Source organism: Caretta caretta, chromosome 7 (genome assembly GCF_965140235.1).
Source record: "Caretta caretta isolate rCarCar2 chromosome 7, rCarCar1.hap1, whole genome shotgun sequence".
In the NCBI taxonomy this organism is placed as follows: domain Eukaryota; kingdom Metazoa; phylum Chordata; order Testudines; family Cheloniidae; genus Caretta; species Caretta caretta.
This window is the reverse complement of record NC_134212.1, coordinates 12,832,545-12,856,119: the sequence shown is the minus strand read 5'-3', so window position 1 is coordinate 12,856,119 and position 23,575 is coordinate 12,832,545. Positions and strand designations below refer to the sequence as shown.

Below are 23,575 nucleotides of genomic sequence, written 5' to 3'. Positions count from 1 at the left end.
CAGCCTAATTTACAAACAAAGAAAGGAAATGAACTTCACTGCTCACACCTCTTATTTGTTTTTTTTAAATAATTATCTGAATCAAGACACAGAATTGGAACATACCTAACCTTCGCTGAAATCCAGATTCAGATAGCATTTGAAATGAGCTCTGCAGCTTGGTCCTATATCTACTATGGTTATTTTGGACTTATAACATAAAGGGGTAGCTTTTATTTAGCATATGACTTGACATTTACTGGCTGGAAAGATCAAAGGTTTGTCAATGGGTTGACTCATATGATGAACACTGGTTTCTTTTTAAAAAGACAAAGTGCATGTTACCAGCAAATGAAGTATTTTGCAGTTCACTAAAGTAGGGAAAGTGAGCTTCAAAACAGACAAATAAGAAGCGAGTTCTCAGCCCTCATTCTCTCTGTGTCATTGTTTGCATTAGCGAAGGCTGGGGAGTTGAATAAAGAAAATCCCATAAATCGCATTTCAAAAGAAAGTTAAGGGGTAAATCATCAGCATGATATGTGATATATATGATATGATACATGGATTTTGCCACATGGCTTCTATTAAGGTGAATAGGAGTTGCACAGTTAAGTCTCTTCATACTGAAAACTTAATCCCAATTTCTTTTTTATTTTATTTAATTAGTCACAATATAAATGTCAACAAAAATATAAATTTAAATTCAAAGTTAAGAAAGAAAAATATCTTTTGGCAGCATGAATGTTTTGCTCAGTAGCATATCTAGCTATATTAAGGGTTCCGAAATCTTATGAAAATGGGAGTAATCCTAGAGCAGCCAAGGACAGAAATAATTCTGTGGCTTCAGTACCTTCTTTCATTAAACTACAATTGTTGGCAATGCCATCACTAAGGACATGCTTTAGACTCTTTCCCCTTTCAGCACGTCCCAGGAGTCCTTTGTAAAATCCTAGAGCCACCACTTCAGATCCAGTCTTCTCAGGTGTTTGGAATACTGTATGTGTCACTCATTTGTCTACATGGCAACCATTAGCAGAGTTAAAAGGAGAGAACTGTAGACTTTCATTCAAGAATTACACCAAATCACTGCAGGGCTCAGCCAATCAGACAGCAAAATTTGGTTTTCAGGGAAAACCCCCATCCCTTGAAATTAGAAGCCATAATAGGATGGAAGTCCTGACTTGGTCATTTCGCCTCACAAAGGTAGCTGTGACTTGCTTGGTCAACAAACTTGTGAACTAGATTTTGGCAGCATGAAACTTTTTATTCTGAAGTGATAACTCTTTCAGACTCTGAATGTCAGTGATTTCCAATCATTTTAAAATGATATGCTATTTATGCAAGAAGTTTTATACATGGAGAGCACGAGAGAGAGAGCACACTACTATATACAAGTATAGAATATGTAAATTGTTTCAATGAACTTAGAGCCATGTATTTAGTATGCTCCAGAAATAAATATTAGCTAAATATATGCAAGACACAAATCTTTATTTAAAAGAAGTTTGCTAACCCGTGAATTCAGCTCCTTCTTTATCAACTCCTGCCACAATCTGGAGTTTTAAATCTGGATCATTCTTCCCACTTTACTGCATCTGGAGACAAACACAAAGTTGCAATTTGAATAATAAAAAAGGACTTCAAAAATAAGCAATCCCACAAATCAGTCTTTGTTTCTACGTAGACACAGCATTTATAGTGATAGAACTTCTCTTTGTTCTTATCCCGTTTCATCAGATCACTGAGTTTGTCTCTGATCTCATCCTCTTTTCTCCTACATTTAACTAGGAGAGAAGGCTGATTTTCCATGTTACAATAAGAGCGGTAACATGATCCAGTAGATAGGGAACTGGAAGGGAAGTCAGGAGACCTGGATACCAATCTTGGCTCTAACACTGACCTGCTCTGTGACCTTTGGGCAAGTCACTTTTTTGTGCATCAGTTTCCCTTATTCACTCAATCTGCACTGTTCACTTAAGATTGTAAGCTCTTTGGAGCAAAGTTGGCCTCAGTTTTCATTGCAATCTATAGATGCTTTTGCAATATAAACATATCATCATACTAAAATGCAATAATACATTCTGAAGCTGTGGATCAAAATGTTACTTTTGTTTTAATTCCAACCTATCATAACAGGTAGCCTGAACAATATTATGGAACACGAAGTATGATTCCAAGAAGCTTAGCTGGTAGAGTTCGAAAAGACTTGTTGAGTCATCCTGTCCACTGTTGTTTCACTTAGTAGCCACAAGAGGTGATTGAACCCCATAATGAAATCATATGCATTTTGGCAAAAAATAGTTTCTACTATTCATTTAAGACTGCTTTGGGAAAAAAAAAATTTTCCATCCTCTCTAGTCATCACATTCAGTACTACTAGAAATTCAAACTGTGAGGCATCTGTCTATACTCAATTTGTTGCAGTTATTCCAAATAGAAAACCTCTCTCAATCTTTCTGATATTGCTAGAAAGGTGTATTTTTAGGGGAGATTCATGTCAATCACCCCAGTGTAGAATTTCCTTTTTTCATGCTTCTATCTTTCAATCTACATAATAACTTTAAGATATCTAGACTTCAAAAGGGTCAAAAAGAATGGTTTGGAAGACCTGGGATCTTCTGACTATGACAAGGTGTCAAAAATATATTGTTCCTGTCTCTCCTACTTCAGTTCAGCAATCTGGAGCGTGCTTGAAAGGTGTTACATTTAAAATAATAGATAAAACGTGATATAGAAGAAGGATACGATCAAGAAAAATATAAGGGAATATTCTTAGCTATTTTCTTCAGTCGTGTTCTCTCCATTTCAAGCACATCTTCAGTGATTAACCTGTTTGTATCTCATATACACACACTACACACGTGCGATATTTCTTTGCTATTGTGCCTATCCCTTAGCATTTATACTACTGAGTTCTTTCTGAAGGGATATTTCACACATTGGGCCACGTTAACAGGTACAACCACCGCTTTGCACTCTCAGGCTTCTCTAATATGTGCTGGACCCTGGAAATGGGGAAGAGTAAGGTGACTTAAAACCACCTCTCCCACGTCCCATATTTTAATCAGGGAGAACAACCATAATATACATTTCAGGCTTTATTTCCATATACCATTAAGGAGAAAAAGAAGGATTGCAGGTCACCTTTACAAGTGATTTACTATCAAGAATCTTTGCATGAGTGACAAGATATTCAATGAAATATTTTTAGGGAAAAAAGTGATAAAGGGAAATTCAGCTAAGCTTTTTTCTTCCTTGACACTACTCGATAATCTCTTCATCTGGCCTTATTCCAATAGAGTTAGAGGCAGACTGTTATTTCCCCACAAACAAATCCCAGCCTCTGACACACACACACACACACACACACGTACGTTAGTGCTTCAAACTGATGGCTACATTTTTAAATACGGGTTAGCGCCTTTGAGATGCATGGCCAATTCTGTATACACACACACACTTCAGTGAGGCATGTCTATCTAGCTGGCCTCATTTGGTGCATTGTAGGTCCATGCAAGAGACCAATAAGTTCAAAGCCCTGATGGTGAGTCTGTTGCCTTTTTATTTAAGAGCTTGATCCAGCTCCCCTTATAGTCAATAGAAGGTTTTTAAAATAATCAATCAATCATACACAGAACACATACATCAATCTCTGCTTCAAAATGAAGAATGTAATCCTGCTCTGACACAATGGACTGACTGGTAGACAAGCCCTTAAATATACATAGATACTTAGTATGTGGCAAGCTCGGGTGTAAATCTGCAGGACACTAGACTAAGTTGCTATATGGACCCTGCTACCACACTCTAAAAGTTTGATAGTTTGCTGTAAGGTACCACTGTTTGGAAGCCGAGTACATCAAAGCATACTATGGAACTTTTAGTGCATAGTAGGAGGTCCATATGGCAATTCAATGCATAGGAGGCTAGCGTGACAGATTCACACCCCAGGTTGTTGGTTTCAGCCTATTGCTTGAGTCTATTAAGGGTTGTTTTTCTTTTTTTACCTTACTTGTAATTCACACAGAAAAGTAACTGAAATGCTTGACAAGAGACCATAATTTAAAAAAAAAAGAAAAGTCATCTTCACAAATCCTCTGCTTCCTTTATAATTAAGTGAGGTCCACCTGGACCTATCAATCAACCTTTAACTCAGAGTCATCCATGACAAGAGTATAGAGAGGCAGACGGGAAAGGACCAGAGAATGATATAAAGGAATTCTGTAGGAGTATTCACATTTGCTGAAGGAAGGCCTTAACCTTTTCTCCAGCAAATTCAGTTAACAGGTAATAGAAATGAAGGAAAGGATGGTGTTAAAGAGATAATGAGGGCTGCCAAGGAAAGTTTAGGAAAATGACTACCCACTTCATGACAAACTTATACCAACAGAGGATTCCACCAGAGGTACAGGTGAGAGGCCGTCATTTCCCTTTAGAAACTCACTCTTAGCACCCTGCTTTCCACTTCGAACCATCTGCTCCGGCTTATTGAAAACCATAAACTATATCATTTCATACCAGCTGAGGATGTGGTCCCTGTATACAGAATTACATGACATGACAATTAAAATGTAAAAAACCAAGTGGCAACAAACCACGTGCCAGACATAGCCAATCCAAGCACTATGCTTTTAAAATAGGTTCTTCCCTCCTTAGCAATTCTCTGCAGATTATGAGTGGCCTTATCTCCATTGTAGTCACCACTGAAGGGCCTGGATCCATGCTGCTTTGTACTCCGTGTAGTCCAACGTAATTCAGTAGCATTTTACCACTCTCCATAGGTTTAAATGGCCACCCAAGGGGCAGGGCAATCTAGTGTTAGGCCCCTACTCTTTTGTGTTGTGTAAGCACCAGGTGTGGAAAAGCCTGATTCAGATACAGAGTTCTGTTGTAGCCATGTTGCCCACTGACTCCCCCATTATGCCTACAATGCCTCCTATTGGTGATATGGATGGAAGAGACAATGGGTAAATTAATGCACACAGGGTCGGCATTAACCTTTCTGCTACATCCAGTAGAATCTGAGGGGAAGGAATGTTGAAGACAGCAGATGGGCCCCTAGTCTGCCTATGCCTACACAACAAAGCCCTGTGTGGAGGAGCTTCCATGGAGTGGGGGAAAGGTGGACAACGAAGCTGCAGAGGTGGATATTCTCCTTTTTCAGCATCACCTCAGTCCACTCTAGGGCTCTGCTAGGTTTTTGTTTCCTCTGATCCCTGAAATGAGGAGAGCATGTCCTACGACTCATGAAAAAAAAAAAAGTGAAGTTGTCAGTTGCGAGCTTCCTTTCATATCAGCGCAAGGGAGTAAGGGGGTGTAGTGAGCCTCCTTACTTCTTTGCTTGGGCTATCTGCATTGCTAATCTGCTCGCAGTGCGGAGAGCAAGAGCCAATATTTACCATCCCATTAAGTGAGTGGGGCCTTAGCTCTGTGCCCCCAATATGCTATCTAGTCCAGCAGAGTCATCCCAGAGAAGGTCATAAGATATAACTAGCTTAGGGTTGGTGAAGCCATTCACACCTGTGCAAAGTGGATGTAAAATTATGAGACTGGCACCAATATGCACCCGCTTTGCTTAGGCATAAGTGACTATTCAAGATGAAAGGCAGTGGAGTATAGGAGTCTAAAGTAACTCTGGATAATAGTATAGTTATTATGCTTTATTACCATCAATGATGCTCTTAAAAGGGGATAATCATTATCATTAATATAAAATTAGGTTCAAATGCATGATAGTATATGAGGAAACTATATCCATTATTTTATTATATTAGATCTGCAAGTATTATGCTAAACGGCTTTTGCTTAATGTTCTGATTCTTTTTAATTTGTGTCAGGTACCCATATGCAGAGGCCAGAGACACCACTAGAAATCAGTCAGTGCTTCTCTATTGTTACAGTACACTGAGTTTACTTTCATAACCTAGGGAAATGAATGTGACTTTGGACCTGATCCTACATTCCTTGTGCCTCCAAAAATCTCACATGTATAGCAATGGGATATTTAAAGGGACAAGGAATGTGAGATTAGGAATTGATTCTGTAATGGAAATTTATTATTTACCCTGTCACTTACAGTCATGCCTATGGGCCAAATTGAGATTGGATCCCCATTGTGCTGGCCTTTGTGTACACACACAGACACAGAATGAGATAGGCTCTAAATATGTTTAACGTTAAGAAGGGACACGATTGTCCATTAATGTAAACCAACATAGCTCCACTGATTTCAAAAGAACTGTTCCACTTTACACCAGCTAAGAATTTGGCCCTAAGATTTTTACAAGGGTGTCCATTTTAAGACATCCTCAGGTTTCAGCAGCCTTCAAGCATTCCTACTTCACACACTCCGCCTCTCGCCCACCTCAACCTCTCTGTGAATCAAGTAGCACTTGATGGAATATAGGACTGTGTTTATACTGTTTCATTGGGAAGATGAGTTGAATTCCTGGAAATGTAAGGAATGTACCGGTCTACAAGAATGCACCTGTCTGCAGCAGAGACTGAATTACGCTTTCCTGTGTCTCTTTTGTCACCCAAATGTTGAAATGTTATTCTGTGATCTATTTCTGAGACTCTTCAGTGTGGAATGATGCTTTCCATAGAAAAGCATGATTGTTATTCCTGGAGGCGTGGGTTACCTAGCAGGCATAGACAGGCTGCTGTTTTCCCTTGCTCAGGGAAATGCATAAATATCTTTAAAAAGCTGCTTGCATTTAAAAGTCAAGTGCCTATTTTAGAGGGCTAAAGGAGATGATTTGTGAGAGACGTGGTGCTGTGGGCACATGGTTTCTTAAATGGGGAGAGGACAGTTATTATTATAAGTGTTCATTGTGCATATCAATAGCCATATGGCCGATTCAGAGCTGCAATGAGTTTGCAGCTGCAAAGTCCAAGTGATTGCATTTAGTGTGCTACTAGAAACGGCGGTATTACTGGAACAATATATTCCTTGATAGAAATGAATGTGTGCTGTACTGTGCTAAAAACTTGTCTTGGTCTTTGAACCCCAGTTGCTAAAGAGGAGGGGAGAAATGGTTTAAGTTTTAACCATATCTATTGTTCAAGGTTTGCTGTGGCTAGAATATATTTTTAAGTGATGAAATGCACCTCTTTCTTAGATCTACAGGGATTAAATAAAAACAGGAAATAGTGTGTGTGTGTGTGTGCGCGCGTGTGTTACTAACTAGATTCACACTGCTACTTCTGCTCCCTGCTTTGCAATTGCATCTTTTCATTAATTATTATTACTGTTACTAGAATTGCTTCACGTCTTCCAATTTTCCAAAGGGTTAAAGGGGTTAGATTTGTTTCCAACCAGGGGACTGAGCATTTGAGGGTTTTACTCACTTCAGCTGCTTGCTCACTGAGTGTGATTCTCTGTTCCAGCTGAGTTATGCTTGGTGCAGAAATTGAAAAAGGAGCAGAGACAAAGGTGGCTTGAATCCATCTTTGTGTTTCCCCTATTCCTGGGCGAGCTAGGAGTTTGACCGACCTCTGGTGTAAGTTAGAGCAGCCCAATTGCTGCAACTTAAAATCTAGCCACCTGTGGTCTCAAGGGGCAATTCCAGCAGCCAGGAATAACAGGAGTGCAGCTCTGCTGTGGCCACACCCCCTTTCCCTATGCCACATCACAGATGGCAACAGAGCTGTGTTACTGGATCTCTGCCACCTTGAGACACTTCAAATGGTGTTTTATTGTACCACAGATAAGTATAGACTCATGTAAGATACATTATGCTAACTGGAATCTGAACTTTTAAATGTTGCTTGTATTTGGTCTGCTGTGGAACTTTGAGTCGTTGCATTCCCATAGTCTTACTCATGGCTGTGAGATCCTCCATAAAAAGCTAACATTCCAGGGCAAGGCATCATTGTGCTGAGTTATATTGTTCTTGACAGCCCCAACACTGCTCTCGGGGTGGGGCAGAATGGCATTGTCCCTGAAGGAGCACCAGGAGCAGATAATCTCCTTAAATGCCTGACCCCACACATGGGGCATCATGCCCCTGCATGCCTTTCCTATTCTGCCAGCTATTGAGCAAACAGGACGGGGACATAGCCCTACTCTCTTCCTGACCCTCTGGGTCAATGGATGCTCCCAGGAGCTCGTGGAGGGAGTAGTCCCACCGTCCCTCTCAGCTTTGTGTACCCAGGTGACCAGGCACAAAGTTGCTTTGTATTATTGAAGAAAATGATGACTAGGCTTTGGCACTGAAGGGTTAACACAGAGTAAAGATATGAATGGGGGTGTGGTAGCCAAAGGTAAGATCAGCCTCTTGCTTAGGCTGCAGTAAACAACTCCTATAACCAACTCACTCATGCAGCCATGTACATCTGGCTCCTCACACCAGACACTCCGAGACCAGAGGATGTCCTACAGGGTGGACCACAGAAACTTTTGCCACTGCTCTGTGTATAACAGGGGAGTGAAGAATCAAATCCTGCAGTCCTTACTTGGCCTTGACTTTAGTAAGAGTTATAGAGTAATAGTAAGGAATGAGCCTGACACCTGCATATTAGTAAAGAAGTTTTTGGGGGATGAGGGTGTAGTCACAGAAGGAAACTATTTACGAACCAACTTGGTAAACAGTGCAGCATCACATGAATAAACCACGGTCCTTTCAAAAAGTCACTGTCTTTGAAATGACAAAGCATTTTAGTGGTGTTTTGGATTCCATGTAAGAGAGAAATGAACTAGAGAGAAATTTGTGATTAAGTCTCCAGTTTAATTCAAAGGCCATAAAGTTCATATGTGGAGAGAAAAAAAAAAAAAGAAAAGAGGCTTTAACTTTTAAAATAAAAACATGAAACCAAAGTTTTAGAAATAATCATCCACTTATATAATGAACGCAAGACATGTCATAACTGCAATGATGACATAGATGGCAATCCAAAAGTAAAAGTTTTCGCATTATTTAATCTTTAAAAAGTGGGGTAGAACTAACTTTGTAACAATGGAAAATGAACACATCCATTTTAGTTGACATGCAATGTAAAAATAAAGATGGATTATTCTTCACAATTGCAAGTCCACTGGCAAAAAAGCATTTTTGAGGTTTATCCTTTATACATTTGTCATGCTACTTTTATACAAAGTCATGAATATTGAAAAAAATATACTTCAGAATAAAAAAAAGTTATTTTGAAGGGTCTCTCTTTCAATGTAGGGTTTGGCCATTCATGTCAATATGAGCAGAATGTGGTAAAAAAGAAATATATCAGTAGATTTGCTTTCAGTTGAACTCTTAATTTTGGACTCTTTCATTTTCCATTACAAACTGTAAACAGAACAAATCAGATAAGAAGTTCTCTCAAAGTCACAGATTTAACTTAGAAATAAGTCTTATAAAATGTACACATTGAACACAAATTGCTGTATGCAAGTGCTGTGATGTTTCTGTAAAATATTTTGAGCAAAAGATTTAAAATAGTGACATGAAACAGTTGCTTGGTAATCTATTAGCATTGACGGAAGTCAGAAAATGAAGTCTGTGGATCAAAATCATATAACAAGTGCACATGAATCCAGGACATATTAAGGGGTAGGGTTGACTCTTTCATTTGTTGTTGAAGACTCCTTGGTAAATAAGAGACCCTTTGGTAGGATTCTATCCAAGACTTATTTATTTTTAATTTACTGCTGGAGTGAAATATTCTCCTCTACATTACTCCAGAAGAGCTAGTTGGGAACAATCTATTGCAATGGTTTTTCAACAGAAATTGTAGATTCTGCAAAATTGAAATATTCTATGGGAAAATGTCTATTCTGCTGAAATGTTTCAATTGTCATCTAAAAAAAAATATGGTATTTTGGATCAGTCCAGCATCAATCTGTCTTCCTGAGCAGCCACAGTACTTCATACACCCAATCTCCTCTACAGACCAGACTCTCAGGCTGGACTACCTATACTGTGATACATCTGTCTCCCCTCTGTTTCAACCAGTGTGGTGAATCCCAGAACTCCTATGAGTGCCTCATGGGAGATGAAGTCTGACCAGGAAGCTCTGACCACAGAGGACAATGGTGGCACTGGACACCCGAACAACATCTCTCATAATGGAGATGGATGCAGTTCAATGTTAAACAAAGCCTAAATAAAACATTTCAACTTGTTTCTACAAGCTGAAGTGAAATGTTTCAATTCAGGAATGTTGGACCCTTTCATTTTTATCAAAAATGTTGAAGTGAAGCATTTCAACGTTTTCCAGTTTATGTTTTTTGGAAATTTTTGAAATTTCTTTTTTGTTCCAATTCAGGATGAAAACAAATTATGAAATATTGGAACTTCCCATGGGACAGAAATTCCTATTTTCAACAAACTTTACCTTCTAAAGCGTACAAGTTACCAATTTACTCTTACCTAAACTGAACTAAAAGTTGATAAATACGGAAAACTCTGATATGTAGCAAATAATGAGAATAATCGAAAATACAGTAACTTCTAATGACTATGGCAAAAAACCAAACCAGCTAAAAGAAAAGGAGTACTAGGTGGCACCTCAGAGACTAACCAATTTATTTGAGCATAAGCTTTAGTGAGCTACAGCTCACTTCATCGGATGTGAAGTCCGATTTCGTAGCTCACGAAAGCTTATGCTCAAATAAATTGGTTAGTCTCTAAGGTGCCACTAGTACTCCTTTTCTTTTTGCGAATACAGACTAGCACGGCTGCTACTCTCAAAGCAGCTAAGTATCTAAAATCTTCCACTTATTTCTGTCCAAAAGCATTATTAAAAGTGAAGAGAATCTTGACGTGCTCAACTTAGTTGTATAATTGGTAATAGCAATACACAGAAATTGGTAAATTAAACTGTGTCTCTAGGATTTATAGTACCAATAAAATAAGGCAGGACAGAAAGATATTTTGTCAATCCAATGCACTGGACCAGATTCTGGCTGATAAAATAATAAGACCAATAATCAGAAATAAGGCTGTATTGACACATACCAGAAGTAAATCATGTACAATATTTATTTAAGCATATGGTCACTTAGGCTTCTTACTTGCTAGGTACATGTGTTGTTTTTTTCCCCCACGTAAATTAGGTTTGGGCAAATAAATTCATGCCCGATATGTAACAATATTTAATGATCATGGTAAGTGCTCAGCAATTAAACCCAATTCTATGATACATGTACATATATTGACTTTAAATTTCAGTGAACACCAAGATTTATGGTCTCTTGAGGAAAATTCTGACTGGTAGGAATCACCGCTGTCAATATTTACCTCCTGGGTCAATAAATCCTGATAGTCAATAAAAGTCAGTAAACCCAATTGACAGCACTAGAGTTGTCTGTGTACACCTTAGGGTAGGATTTGGCATACTTAGTATATGCTTATTAGTTAGAATGATTTTGCATTTAGAGTCCCTGTGGTATAGGGACTTCCATGTGCTTTTTACAACATATCAACCATAAGTCATTTCTACTGTTATTGCTTTGCTACTACCTTTCCATGAACTCCTTTGGAAAATAAACTATATGCAAATTGAATGATATGCATTTTCTTTTATATATATCAAAAAGAGGATTCCCTCTGGGCTGGTAATATAAAGTCACATAATGCTGTATGCTACAACTTTATATTAGATGCTGGAGAACAATTTTTTCACAGTGTATATGTATTTATATTCAAAGTTTTGGGATTTAAGGGGAAAAAAAATCATATAATTCACTCTTGTATTTTGAAGATTACAACAATTTCTAAATATATAGTTGTGAGTAGATGTTCTGGGCCAGATCCTTAGCTGGCATAAATCAGCATAACTCCCTTGAACTTCAGTGGAGCTACACCAATTTACACCAGCTGAGGCACTGGCTCTCTAACTTTTTCCGTTTCTTTAAAAACAACAACTAAGCAGAACTGTATGAGTTTGAGCTGCCCTTTTCCACATCCCCGACATAAACGTAATTCATATGACAACTATTTCATACCTATTATATAGTTGCATTGAAGCACCGTCCTGTCTTCCTTTTACAGTATTTATCAAACTGTAATCTTACGAGAATATCTAAAGAGGTTATTCAGACATTACTCAACAAATATCAACAAATAATTTATTTATACAGATAACTTGCTTTCACTGTGTCAGCACCCCTTTCATGTTCACGCTGAGTGGTGTTTCTAGTGAAGGAACAGTTTGTGCTAGTTCAAGGACTCAAGCAAAAATGAATTGTAAGACTGAATTTTGAATATTTACTAAAAGTGAATTCCAAATGGTATCACCGACCACTGCAAATTTTCAATGCTGAACTGAAAATTCACACTGGAATATACAATTGTAACAATGTTGTTGTTGGTCAGTTACACAAATGACCGCCCTTTAAGCGTGTGTGTTTGTGCGCGCGCACGCGTGCGTGCTTGGCTGGATGGCTGAATGAAGGGAACAGTGCTTTACGGCTGGTGGGGGAGGAGGCGGGGGGAGAAGAGGAAAACTGCTGCAAAAAGGGACAGCGTGGTTGCTGACTTATCCCTTGGGAATGCAGGGTTTAAAAGAGGCAGCTGTGCGCCCAAAGCCTTCCTTTTTACACGGACCAAGGCTGAACCAGGACCCACCCTCCCTCCCTTTTAGGTGGTAAAATACCAGGTTTGGTCAACACCTGCTGTGGGCATTACACTAGCAGGCCCGTGGGAGGGGGCTGGGAAGGAATTTTTCCCTGACCACCAGATTGGCTTTGGTGCAGTTGGGGTTTTTTCACCTGCCCCACACCAGGTTTCAGGAAGGGCTCTGTTCAGGCATGGCATGATGGGTGGTAGGCCATATATCGCAACTCATTATTTAAGTGTAGGGCGGATGTCCAGTGCAGGTACTCCATAGGAAAGGCACACAGTGACCGGATAAATGACTTGTAAAAGGACTTAAAAAGAGGTGTTCATTAAAGGAATGAACGGGGCGTGGTTGGGGACTCCTATGATTGGTACAGCAGGGAGCCAACCCCCCATTCTTAACCCTCCTATGGGCGGGGGTGGATGGTACGGTCCTGGCAATAGATTTGTTGGAGGAAAAAGAGGGGGAGCTGGTAAAAGCCCCCCAGGTAATTACAGAATAAACATGGGGTTACCTTCACTGTACACGGTTATCTGCTGGGTAGTCCCAGACATCTAATAATAAAGTTGCGGCAGGATTAAACCCATGTCAAATGTCTCCTGTCCTTTCGGCATAGCCAGACAATAATTGATCAGGCCAAAGAAACTGTAACATGTAAGTTAGGTGGTGAGTGTGAAATTTAGAACATTTCCAAAACACTGCTGGCAAGGGATTTATAGATTAAAAATTATCCTATGAGGACAATTCAAATAATTCAGAAGAATAAGGACATTTGAGATTTGTTCATGGACAAATTAAAAACAATCTGCAAAGAGAAAAACAGTGAAATGCGTTGAATAAATTGTTTGTTATGAATCATTTGCCCAGCTCCAAACGTGATGTGATACTCAGATCCCTTCTTATTTATAACAAGATATGCTCATGGAGAGTTTTACTACCGCAAAATGTGATACTTGGTAAAGATGGACCCTTCAGCTTTGTAATTTTTGAAAAGCTGGAGAACAGAATAATATGATAATCATTTGAAAATCCTTGAAAAAGCAGACCAGTGAGTAGCATTATATTTCCCTTTATCACTGCAAGCATAATATTTACTCTTTATATTTCAGCACAGAGGTAAATACGTATTTTATATATATAGGCCCCAATGAAGCAAAGCATTTAAGCACATGCTTAACTTTAAATATGGGATTATTCATATGCTTAAAATTCAATACATTGTTAAATGTTATCTTGGATTGGGGCTTTATAGACTTAAACAACCTATACGTTTCTACTGGTATAATCATTCCATAGGATTACAAGCAGGTGAAATGTCTGCCCAGAACAAATAGTTTGGTCAAAAATCTCTCACCCCAGTGGAGGAAAGACTAATGATTCAGATTGCTTTCCAATCACCTGTCCTGATCAGAGGGCATTCAGTTGTAAGGATCAATTTGGAAGTAATTATTTTGAGTCTGTATAATGTCTTCAAAGGCAATTAAAATCCCCATACATTTTTGAGGGGCACACAACTGCAGGTATAGAATACCACAGCCTGTGGGAATGCCAGTTAGAACCAATTAAAACCCGATCAACCTTCCATGACACTGACATGCCTATTTGAACTTTGCCTCTCTTTGCAAGATGGAGATCACGCCACGTGATCATAATACAGATTTAACAATCAAAATGGAAGATGCCCAAATTGATTCTCGTAACTGGATTCCACTGTATCAAAGAGTCATTGCGGCAAGAAAAAGACTTCAACTCTTTAGTCACAGATAGCCATCTTCACTTCAGTATAAAAGCAGAAAGTGAGAGAGAAAGAATGGCGCACATGCATATTTAACATAGACTTCAAAAGCAAGGGGTTCATTAGGAGAACATCATAAAAAGCAAGCTTTTTCTTGAACGAATAGCTACAGTTTAATAAAACATGACTTCAATTTTTTTTTTAAATTACATTGCAGACACATTTGGGCTGACATAGGGAATATAGCAAATTATGATAAAAATCAATTACTCAACAGATATGTATAGATACTGAATAATGCATTCATTATTATTCATTCTCATTACAATTCCCTCACATCACAAAGAAACTATGGAGGATGAGTGACAGCTTTAAGAACATATTTACCAAAATAGATGAATCTGGAGTCCTAAGCTATTTAAAAAAACTGGTGCACCGTCAATACTGTGTTATAGGGAATTTAAAAGATCTTAATGGTTTTGTTATTTTTAACTAAATAAACACATCCACTAAATTATTAATCTGAATCTTCTCCCTCCCTGACCCCCGCCCCCCTGCCGAAACAATCCAAAATTTCAGAATGTGCAGGTTTCATTTCAGCTCAGTTTTACTGAGCTATAAAAATGCCTGCAAATCAAGAAAGGTACAACCAACAAATATATTCTTAGACCATGAAATAGGCTACCCTTTTTTAATGATTCAAATAGAAACATCGACAGAATGGGAGAATTGGTAATAAATATAAATAGAAGGGCTGAGGAAAACATCCACTTGAATAGTTTGCTAACTACTACCTATAGCATTTTGGCCATTTATAAGGCCACATTTCAGACAAGTTAGGTGTGCACAATATGCATGCTTAATTTTTGTGTGCAATTCATCGGATTACACACATTACAAATCTGCACACCTAGTCACAGCAATTGTGCATGGGTTTTGCCCACACATACATTTAAGAACCTAAAATGTGTGAAAAAATCAGATCCAAATCCTCAGCTAGTATAAATCAGTATAGCTCCATTCCAGTCAAGGAAGATCTGCCAATTTACTCCAGCTGAGGATCTGACTCTAAATCTTTACTCTGTCCAATTTTGCTGCTAATATAGTCCATTTCCAACATCCATAAAATAAGAAAACCCTTTCTGTCTTCATTGAGCAGTAACTAATATTATCACCCACTCTAAGATGTCAGAGAAAGAGACTGGAGTTTTCACTGTCTGTACGACTCAGTTACAGTGTTTTTTTGACGGCTTTCCCTACACTTATGCTTTTGCTACTGTCTTCTGTGTAGGCAGTGCTAGGAGACTGTGGTATCAGTAGCAGATCTGGTAGGGAGTCGTCTTTTTCAATTCAGACATCCAGCAGAATCAATAACTCTTTGAGGAAATCTCTCAGGGTCTGACCTTTGGGATGGCCTCTTTAGGCCCCAAACTATAGTAACAGCAGCAGTTCTCCCAGGCAACCTCCTAGGGAAAGATTCAAAAGAAGATTGTTGCCTATTGGAGGCACCAGAATCTTCCAAGCAGGCGATCTAAGAATGGAATTAATCAGCCTGCGAAGCTTTTAAACTCAACTTATCATTCACCCAGAGCTCTACACATATTCTTTGTGACCCTGTGTTCCTCCATCTCCTTTGATCATATTATCTTGAAGTACTCTCTTGTTGCATAAGTAACACCACTTCATGGTAACATCGAAACAAAAGAGAACATAAAGAACATAAAAGAATATAGAGTCCATCGCTTGGCCTATCACGACGCCTACAAAGACTTAGTAAAAAGCCATGGTATTACAGAGCTGTATTCATGTTATTACAGAGCAGAACTAACAAAGCTAAATATGGCTTTAGGACCAAACATGATCTGAAACTCTTAACTAGAACTACTGTTGATTGTTTCTCTGTTTTCTATGTGAATTATTGTACAGTTGGGGCAGATCTTTGACCACAGAGGCAATTACTTATTCAAGTGTACCGAACCTTGTCCCTCACTCCAGCTGGTCTAATACACCAGGATGAGGATCCGGCCCTCAATGTGTTGATTTCAACTGGTCAACTCTAAGCAGAGTGCCCTGTTTGAAAGAAGTGATTGTTGGGTTGTAGCACATGGAAGCTGCAGAAGGTCATGCTACATGACACCTCACCCTTTTGACTTTCACATTGTCTTTCTGGCAAAATCAAAACCATTTCGTAACCAGTTCCAAAGGTCCATTTGACAAGCCAGAAAGGGATGCAATGTTCATTTTAATACCACTCAGACTCCTCTGCAGAACACTAATCTCAGTTCAACAAAAAAGAAACTTGCCTTATGTGGTTTTGTTTTCATTAGGTTTCCCAAAATTAATCCAGTTTAATCTTTAATTTATAACTACATGGTAGGTGTTAGAGGCCATATGGACTCTGATTTTGATATGTGTTGTCCACAATTCCTCTTAAACTTGGTTTTCATACTTTGGTTCTTGGCTGCCTAAACTCATGTTAATCCATTAAGACCATTTTGCCCACTCACAAGGTGACATATCACTTGTGCTCAGTTCTGTTATGCATCAAACTACCAGGAGAGGAGTTTAATATCTCACTGTTAATTATTATTTACCATTTTATTTCAGACACAATTACATTTTAATCAGTGATTTACTTTTGGTATAAAACCATGGGGTGAAATCCTCACCCCATTGCAGTCAATGGCAAAACTGCTGTTGATTTAAATGGTGCCAGGATTTCATCCCTAGAGTTTAGAGATAGAAGCAACGCTATTAGATTATTATGTATATTGTGGTAGCACCTAAAGAACCTAACTGAGATGGCTGCTCCATGGTGCTAGGCAATATACACTTATTATTATTATTACTGTATTACCATAGCATCTAGGAGCTCTAGACTTCATTATGCTATATTAACAGATGACTCTGCAGGGCAGGGACCGACAGACTAAATATCTCAGACAAAGTATAAGGGGGGGGGGGATAGAAACGCAGAAGTGAAGATACTTGCTTGAAGTCAGATTACACAGTGGAAATAACCACTAGACCACACCGACACCTGGATTAAAATGTGCCAAGTTCTTTCCACAGAAAAAGGCATAATCCTTGCCCTGGAAAAATGTTTAATCTAAAACGTAGAAAAAAGACAGATGAAAGACAGGAGAAGAACTTGCAACATATAAGCAAGATGACGGGGCGGTGATAACACATCTTGTTAATTGGATTTCATTAATTATTATTATTTTAATATAAACTATGCCTAACTGCCTACTCACTTGGCCATTATTAGCACCTGACTCGGCCATCACCTAAAAACTCCAGCGGCTTCAGCTATCTATTTTCAAATCCACTAGAATCCTAGTTATATTACCACCTTACCCATGACTCGTATCCTCCTTGAACAAAGCAAGCTCTGCCTCTCATGCTACTCCTCCTTTATGAGAATCTAACTTCCTCTTCTGCACAAGCCCTCATAGTACTCACCCGCCCCCCCTGCCCGCTACATCCTATAGAGACAGGAGACATTTTAAAAATAGTCACTGCTGACATCAGAGGAGATGCTATGACTGTGAACACCTTCTTCCACCCCCCATCACGCTGAGCTAACAGGTGCTTGGGAAACCAAGCACCTTTCCTCAAACCCACACCCCAGTTATGCTCTATCTCTGCCTATTATTTAGTCCCCTCTTCAGAGCATCCAGCCCATATCCAGTCCAGCCCTCCCACAACGCAAGCAATCAGATGTAGTGATTAGGATATCTTTTACACTACAATGAAGTCTCCCTTTAAGAAAAAAATCAACTTTCAAGGCACTGCGTTTTGCTCTCTTAGGCTACATCTACCACTGGTAGCACCAAGTAGGGTATGTGTAGCTTCAGAACATAGTGAAAAGCTGGCAGCCTCCACAACGCAGTGTTTGGCTAAACGCATCAGTCAAAGTCCCTAGTGGGTGAATGAGGAGGGGAAAGGCTCCGGCAACAGGCCCACTGCCTCCACCCCCTACCTAGGCAGGCCACTCAGCCAGTTTTGAACTGGACAGTCCTTTTTTGTAACTTCTGTCCCCCAGCCAGTACTGATGCACACCATGATGGAGAGTGCATCGCCCCAACCCCACTTATGAGACCTCACATACACCATGTATGTGAGGTCACCCCAACGGGGGTGTGACAGCATTGCACAGTGTGACCTCACATATACCATGCATACAAAATCATACCAGCAGGGGTGAGTCATGTCAGCGGGAGCATGGTCATGCCATTCCTGGAAGTCCCAGAATGTCCAATATTCCAGGAATATGGCAAGGGCAGGATGCCCACTGTCTGAGCCTTTACCCACTGCCAGAGTCTTTCCCTGAGGATTCAGGTGTATCTTTACTGGCCTAAGCGTAACCCACACACCTCCTGGCTGTGGTGTACTGTCCCATCTAGTGGCACTGAGACCACTTAGAGAGAGAGTTAAATGAGTCTGCTCTACAGTCTTAGTTAAGAGCCAGTTGGCTTTTAGCTCATGCACTAAGATCCAGACGTCCCCTATTCGATCCTGCCCGCCAACAACCATGGTCTGTCAGCATTACATAAGCAGCAGCTCACCATCTACACTGCAATTTATACCTGTGCTAAGGAGGTGTACAATGTGTGTACTCTATATGCCACCATAAGGAGTGTGCAGTGTAGGCATACCCTTAGACACCATACATCACTCTTAATTCAGCCTGGACAGCAACTCCCACTGCTAACTCCAATGCCATTACACCAGTTTGCAGCAGCTGAGGATGCGGTCTGTAATGTCTACAAACAAGGCTGTGTTTTCAGAGATGAATCACTATACCCAGCAGTTTGTACATTATGATGGTCCATACATAGTGGGACCCTTTCTGGGTATAGCTAGATGCCAGTTGTGAAGTGGAATGATAGTCTGTAATTAACATGCAGAATTGGACTTCCATGACTCCACATAATGAGTCCACATTTGCAATTCTTGTGCACTCAAAAATTCCACCATATCTATTAAGATATTGTTCTAGGTGGATTCCTCTGTTCTTCTATCCAGTGACTGTCTGCAACATAGGGTTCTGTTACTCTTTTGGGGGATTTCTGTTTCTCCTGAGATTCCGGTTTTCTACACTACAGAAGACAGGAATCTGAACTCTCAGAACAAGTGAAATCAATTGTGTTGATTCCTGAATCAACATTAGGCTACACAGTAACTAAGCCACATAAGCCCATGAAAGTTTGAATTTGTTTTTCTGCAAAAGGTCCTTTGGTGTTTGTGATGGTTTCCAAAGGGGATTCCAAAAATGATGTTTTTCAGGCACTTATGCAAGAATCCTCTAAATTAGCCAATTTCCTCTGAAATATTAAGGAAAAAAGAATAAATAATATAAATAAATCATACCTTATGTGCAATACATGTGCTGACAAAGTGATATTAATGAGAATTGAGAGCTAAAACTACCTTAAAATAGGAAGCAGAATTCACGAAAGCAATACATAAGGCTAATACAAAAATCAATGTTCGCTGCACTGGTTGTTGGCAAAATTAGACAATTAATTCTGTGTAAACTAACCTATCAGGAAACCACACTGTGGGGATTCTAATAGCTGTTATTGCAGTACACTATATTAAGGAGAGAGCACTTTAATGAGATCCCTGGAGAGTCTATACAGACTTGGATCTTCTTCTCAGAAAGAACATTTTACCCCATTTAACTGCCACTATGTTATATCTCACACACACATGAACAAAACAAGCTATTAAAACAATTATCAGTACCAATCAGTATGGTGCTTTTCAGGATCAAAAAGACATTATGCCATTTTCAACATATATGATCCATCCGAAATACCATGTGCATATTAAAAAGAACAGTCAGCAGCATTTGACAGCGCAGAAGCACAAAGAAGAGTATAATGCACCAGGACAAAAGAAAAAAAAAATCAGACGTTGCCTACATCATAACCTTTAATTTATATTTTTAAAAGGTTCTAATTTCTTGCAGACATTGATACATGAATTGGTACAGTATGTCATGTGCAATAAAGGCCCTAGCTTGAAATTTAATTTTCCAAACAGGTGTTAAAATGAATTTTTTACAGTCTTGACTTCAAAATGGCTGTATTTCAAGTTGACTATATGCTGTAAAATAGTGGAGCAGAATATCTTGATTGTGCTGTAGTGGTAATACCTGAAATAGCAGCACTAAATCCCACATTTTCACCTGCTTCTATTTGCAACTTCTCCACAAAATATGCAAGCATCAAATTTACCTCTGAAATTAAAGCAAGCAGTACTCTGACGTTTTGAAAGGCTAGTCAGTTTAAGCTTATGACCTTTATTTTCATATTACCTTTCTAATAAAATGTTCAGTGATGCCTTGGAGTTTTTTGGGGAAGTCACAAGTGAAATAAAATGATTCTCCCCCTTTAAAATAGTAATGAAATGGTATAAAAATATTTTTAAAAAGGACCTATACACCTGTAAGGGATATCTGTTTAGATAGCTAAATACTCTATTTTCCCCCCTAGTCGTACATACTGAAGGAAAGTTTGCTATGCACACTTCTTTTTACTAATTAAATTGGATCAGATCCTGATAGCCTTAGTGATGTTAAATAGTATGAGCAGTCTCATTAGAGTTAATAGAACATCTCATAAATTGACTATTCTATGTAAGTAACAATATTAGAATCTGGCCCATCATAGAATATCAGAGTCAGGAAGTCACCTAGCCCAATCCCCTGCTCAAAGCAGGACCAACCCCAACAATATCATCCCAGACAGGACTTTGTCAAGCCAGGCTTTAAAAACCTCTGAGGATGGAGATTCAACCACCTCCCTAGATAACCCATTCCAGTGTTTCATCACCCTCCTAGTAAAATAGTTTTTCTTAATATCCTACCTAGACATTCCGCACTGCAACTTGAGACCATGGAGACAGCAGATCGAGGGACGTGATCATTTCCCTCTATTCAACATTGATGAGGCCTCATCTGGAGTAGTGTGTCCAGTTTTGGGCCCCACACTACAAGAAGGATATGGAAAAATTGGAAAGAGTCCAGCGGAGGGCAACAAAAATTATTAGGGGACTGGAACACATGATTTATGAGGAGAGGTTGAGGGAACTGGGATTGTTTAGTCTGTGGAAGAGAAAAAGGAGGGGGGATTTGATAGCTGCTTTCAACTACCTGAAAGGGGATTCCAAAGACGATGGATCTAGACTGTTCTCAGTGGTAGCAGATGACAGAACGAGGAGTAATGGTCTCAAGTTGCAGTGGGGGAGGTTTAGGTTGGATATTAGGAAAATCTTTCTCACTAGGAGGGTGGTGAAACACTGGAATGCATTATCTAGGGAGGTGGTGGAATCTCCTTCCTTAGAGTTTTTTAAGGTCAGGCTTGACAAAGCCCTGGCTGGGATGATTTAGTTGGGGATTGGTCCTGCTTTGAGCAGAGGGTTGGACTAGATGACCTCCTGAGGTCCCTTCCAACCCTGATATTCTGTGATTGTTTCTTGTTCTGTCATCTGCCACAACTGAGAACAGCCTAGCTCCATCCAATACGCCATTTGCCTTCTTGGCAATAAGGCACACTGTTAACTCATATCCAGCTTTTCATCCCTGTAATCCCCAGGTCTTTTTCTGCAGAACTGCCGCTTAGACAGTCAGTCCCCAGCCTGTAGCAGTGCATGCGATTCTTCTGTCCTAAGTGCAGGACTTCGCACTTGTCCTTGTTGAACCTCATCAGATTTCTTTTGGCCCAATCCTCCAATTTGTCTAGGTCACTGTAGATCCTACCCCTACCCTCTAGCATATCTACTTCTTCCTCCAGTTTAGTGTCATCTGCGAACTTGCTGAGGGTGCAATCCATCCCATCATCCATATCATTATTGAAAATGTTGAACAAAACCAGGCCCAGGACTGACCCCTGGGGCACTTCGCTTGATACCGTCTGCCAACTAGACATCGAGACATTGATCACTACCCATTGAGCCCAACGATCTAGCCAGCTTTCTATCCACCTTATAGTCCATTCATCCAATCCACACTTATTTAACTTGCTGGCAAGAATACTGTGCAAAACTGTATCAAGAGCTTTGCTAAAGTCAAGGTATATCATGTCCACCACTTTCCCCATAGCCACAGAGCCAGTTATCTCATCATAGAAGGCAATCAGGTTGGTCAGGCATGACTTGCCCTTGGTGAATCCATGTTGACTGTTCCTGACCACCTTCCTCTTCTCCAAGTGCTTCAAAATGCATTCCTTAAGGACCTGCTCCATGATTTTTCCAGGGACTGAGGTGAAGTTGACTAGTCTGTAATTCCCTGGATTCTCCTTCTTCCCTTTTCCAAAGATGGGCACTATATTTGCCTTCTTCCAATCATCTGGGACGTCCCCCGATCACCTCACATTTTCAAAGATAATGGCCAATGGCTCTGCAATCACATCAGCCAACTCACCCAGCACCCTTGGATGCATTGCATATGGCCCCATGGACTTGTGCATGTCCAGCTTTTTTAAATAGTCCTTAACCTGTTCTTTCACCACTGAGGGCTGCTCACCTCCTCCCCATACTGTGCTGTCCAGTGCAGCAGTCTGGGATCTGACCTTGTCTGTGAAAACCGAGGCAAAAAAAGCATTGAGTACTTCAGCTTTTTCCACATCATCTGTCACTAGGTTGCCTCCCCCACACTTTCCCTGACCACCTTCTTGTTGCTAACATGCCTGTAGAAACCCTTCTAGTTACCCTTCACATCCCTTGCTAGTTGCAATGCCAATTGTGCTTTGGCCTTCCTGTTTACACCCCTGCATGCTCAAGCAATATTTTTATGCTCCTCCCTAGTCATCTGTCCAAGTTTCCACTTCTTGTAAGCTTCCCTTTTGTGCTTAAGCTCACCGAAGATGTCTTTGTTAAGCCACGCTGGTCACCTTCCATATTCGCTATTCTTTCTGCACATCAGGATGGTTTGTTCCTGAGCCCTCAATATGGCTTCTTTAAAATACAGTCAACTCTCCAGGACTTCTGTCCCCCCCTCATATTAGCCTCTCAAGAGATCCTACCCTTTAGTTCCCTGAGGGAGTCAAAGTCTGCTTTTCTGAAGTCCAGGGTCCGTATTCTGCTGCTTTCCTTTCTTCCTTTTGTCAGGATCCTGAACTCTACCATCTCATGGTTATTACCATCATGCTAACTAACTGGACAAACCTATAAGAGATATCTTACTAACAGAGGAAAAGTGCTTCCAAAGGGGCTGGTGTTCGATAGCAGGGCAACCAGAAGTGACAACAGGTGAATTTTTGACACTAGGTTAAATTCAGACCGGTTGTAAGCAAA

At 39.9% G+C, this 23,575-nt stretch overlaps 1 protein-coding gene across 11 annotated transcripts in view; it reads right to left on the bottom strand.

Annotated features, from left to right (window-relative positions):
- CHL1 (cell adhesion molecule L1 like) overlaps positions 1-23,575 on the bottom strand; it is a 195,929-nt gene that overhangs the window by 147,135 nt on the left and 25,219 nt on the right. For 9 of the 11 annotated variants that reach the window (XR_012669187.1, XM_048857094.2, XM_075130263.1 and 6 more), the window contains exon 2: positions 1,493-1,574. The exons of the other annotated variants lie outside the window; for them this stretch is intronic. The gene's annotated coding sequence lies outside the window, so the exon portion shown is untranslated. The remainder of the gene's footprint in view (positions 1-1,492; positions 1,575-23,575) is intronic. 11 annotated transcript variants of the gene reach the window in all.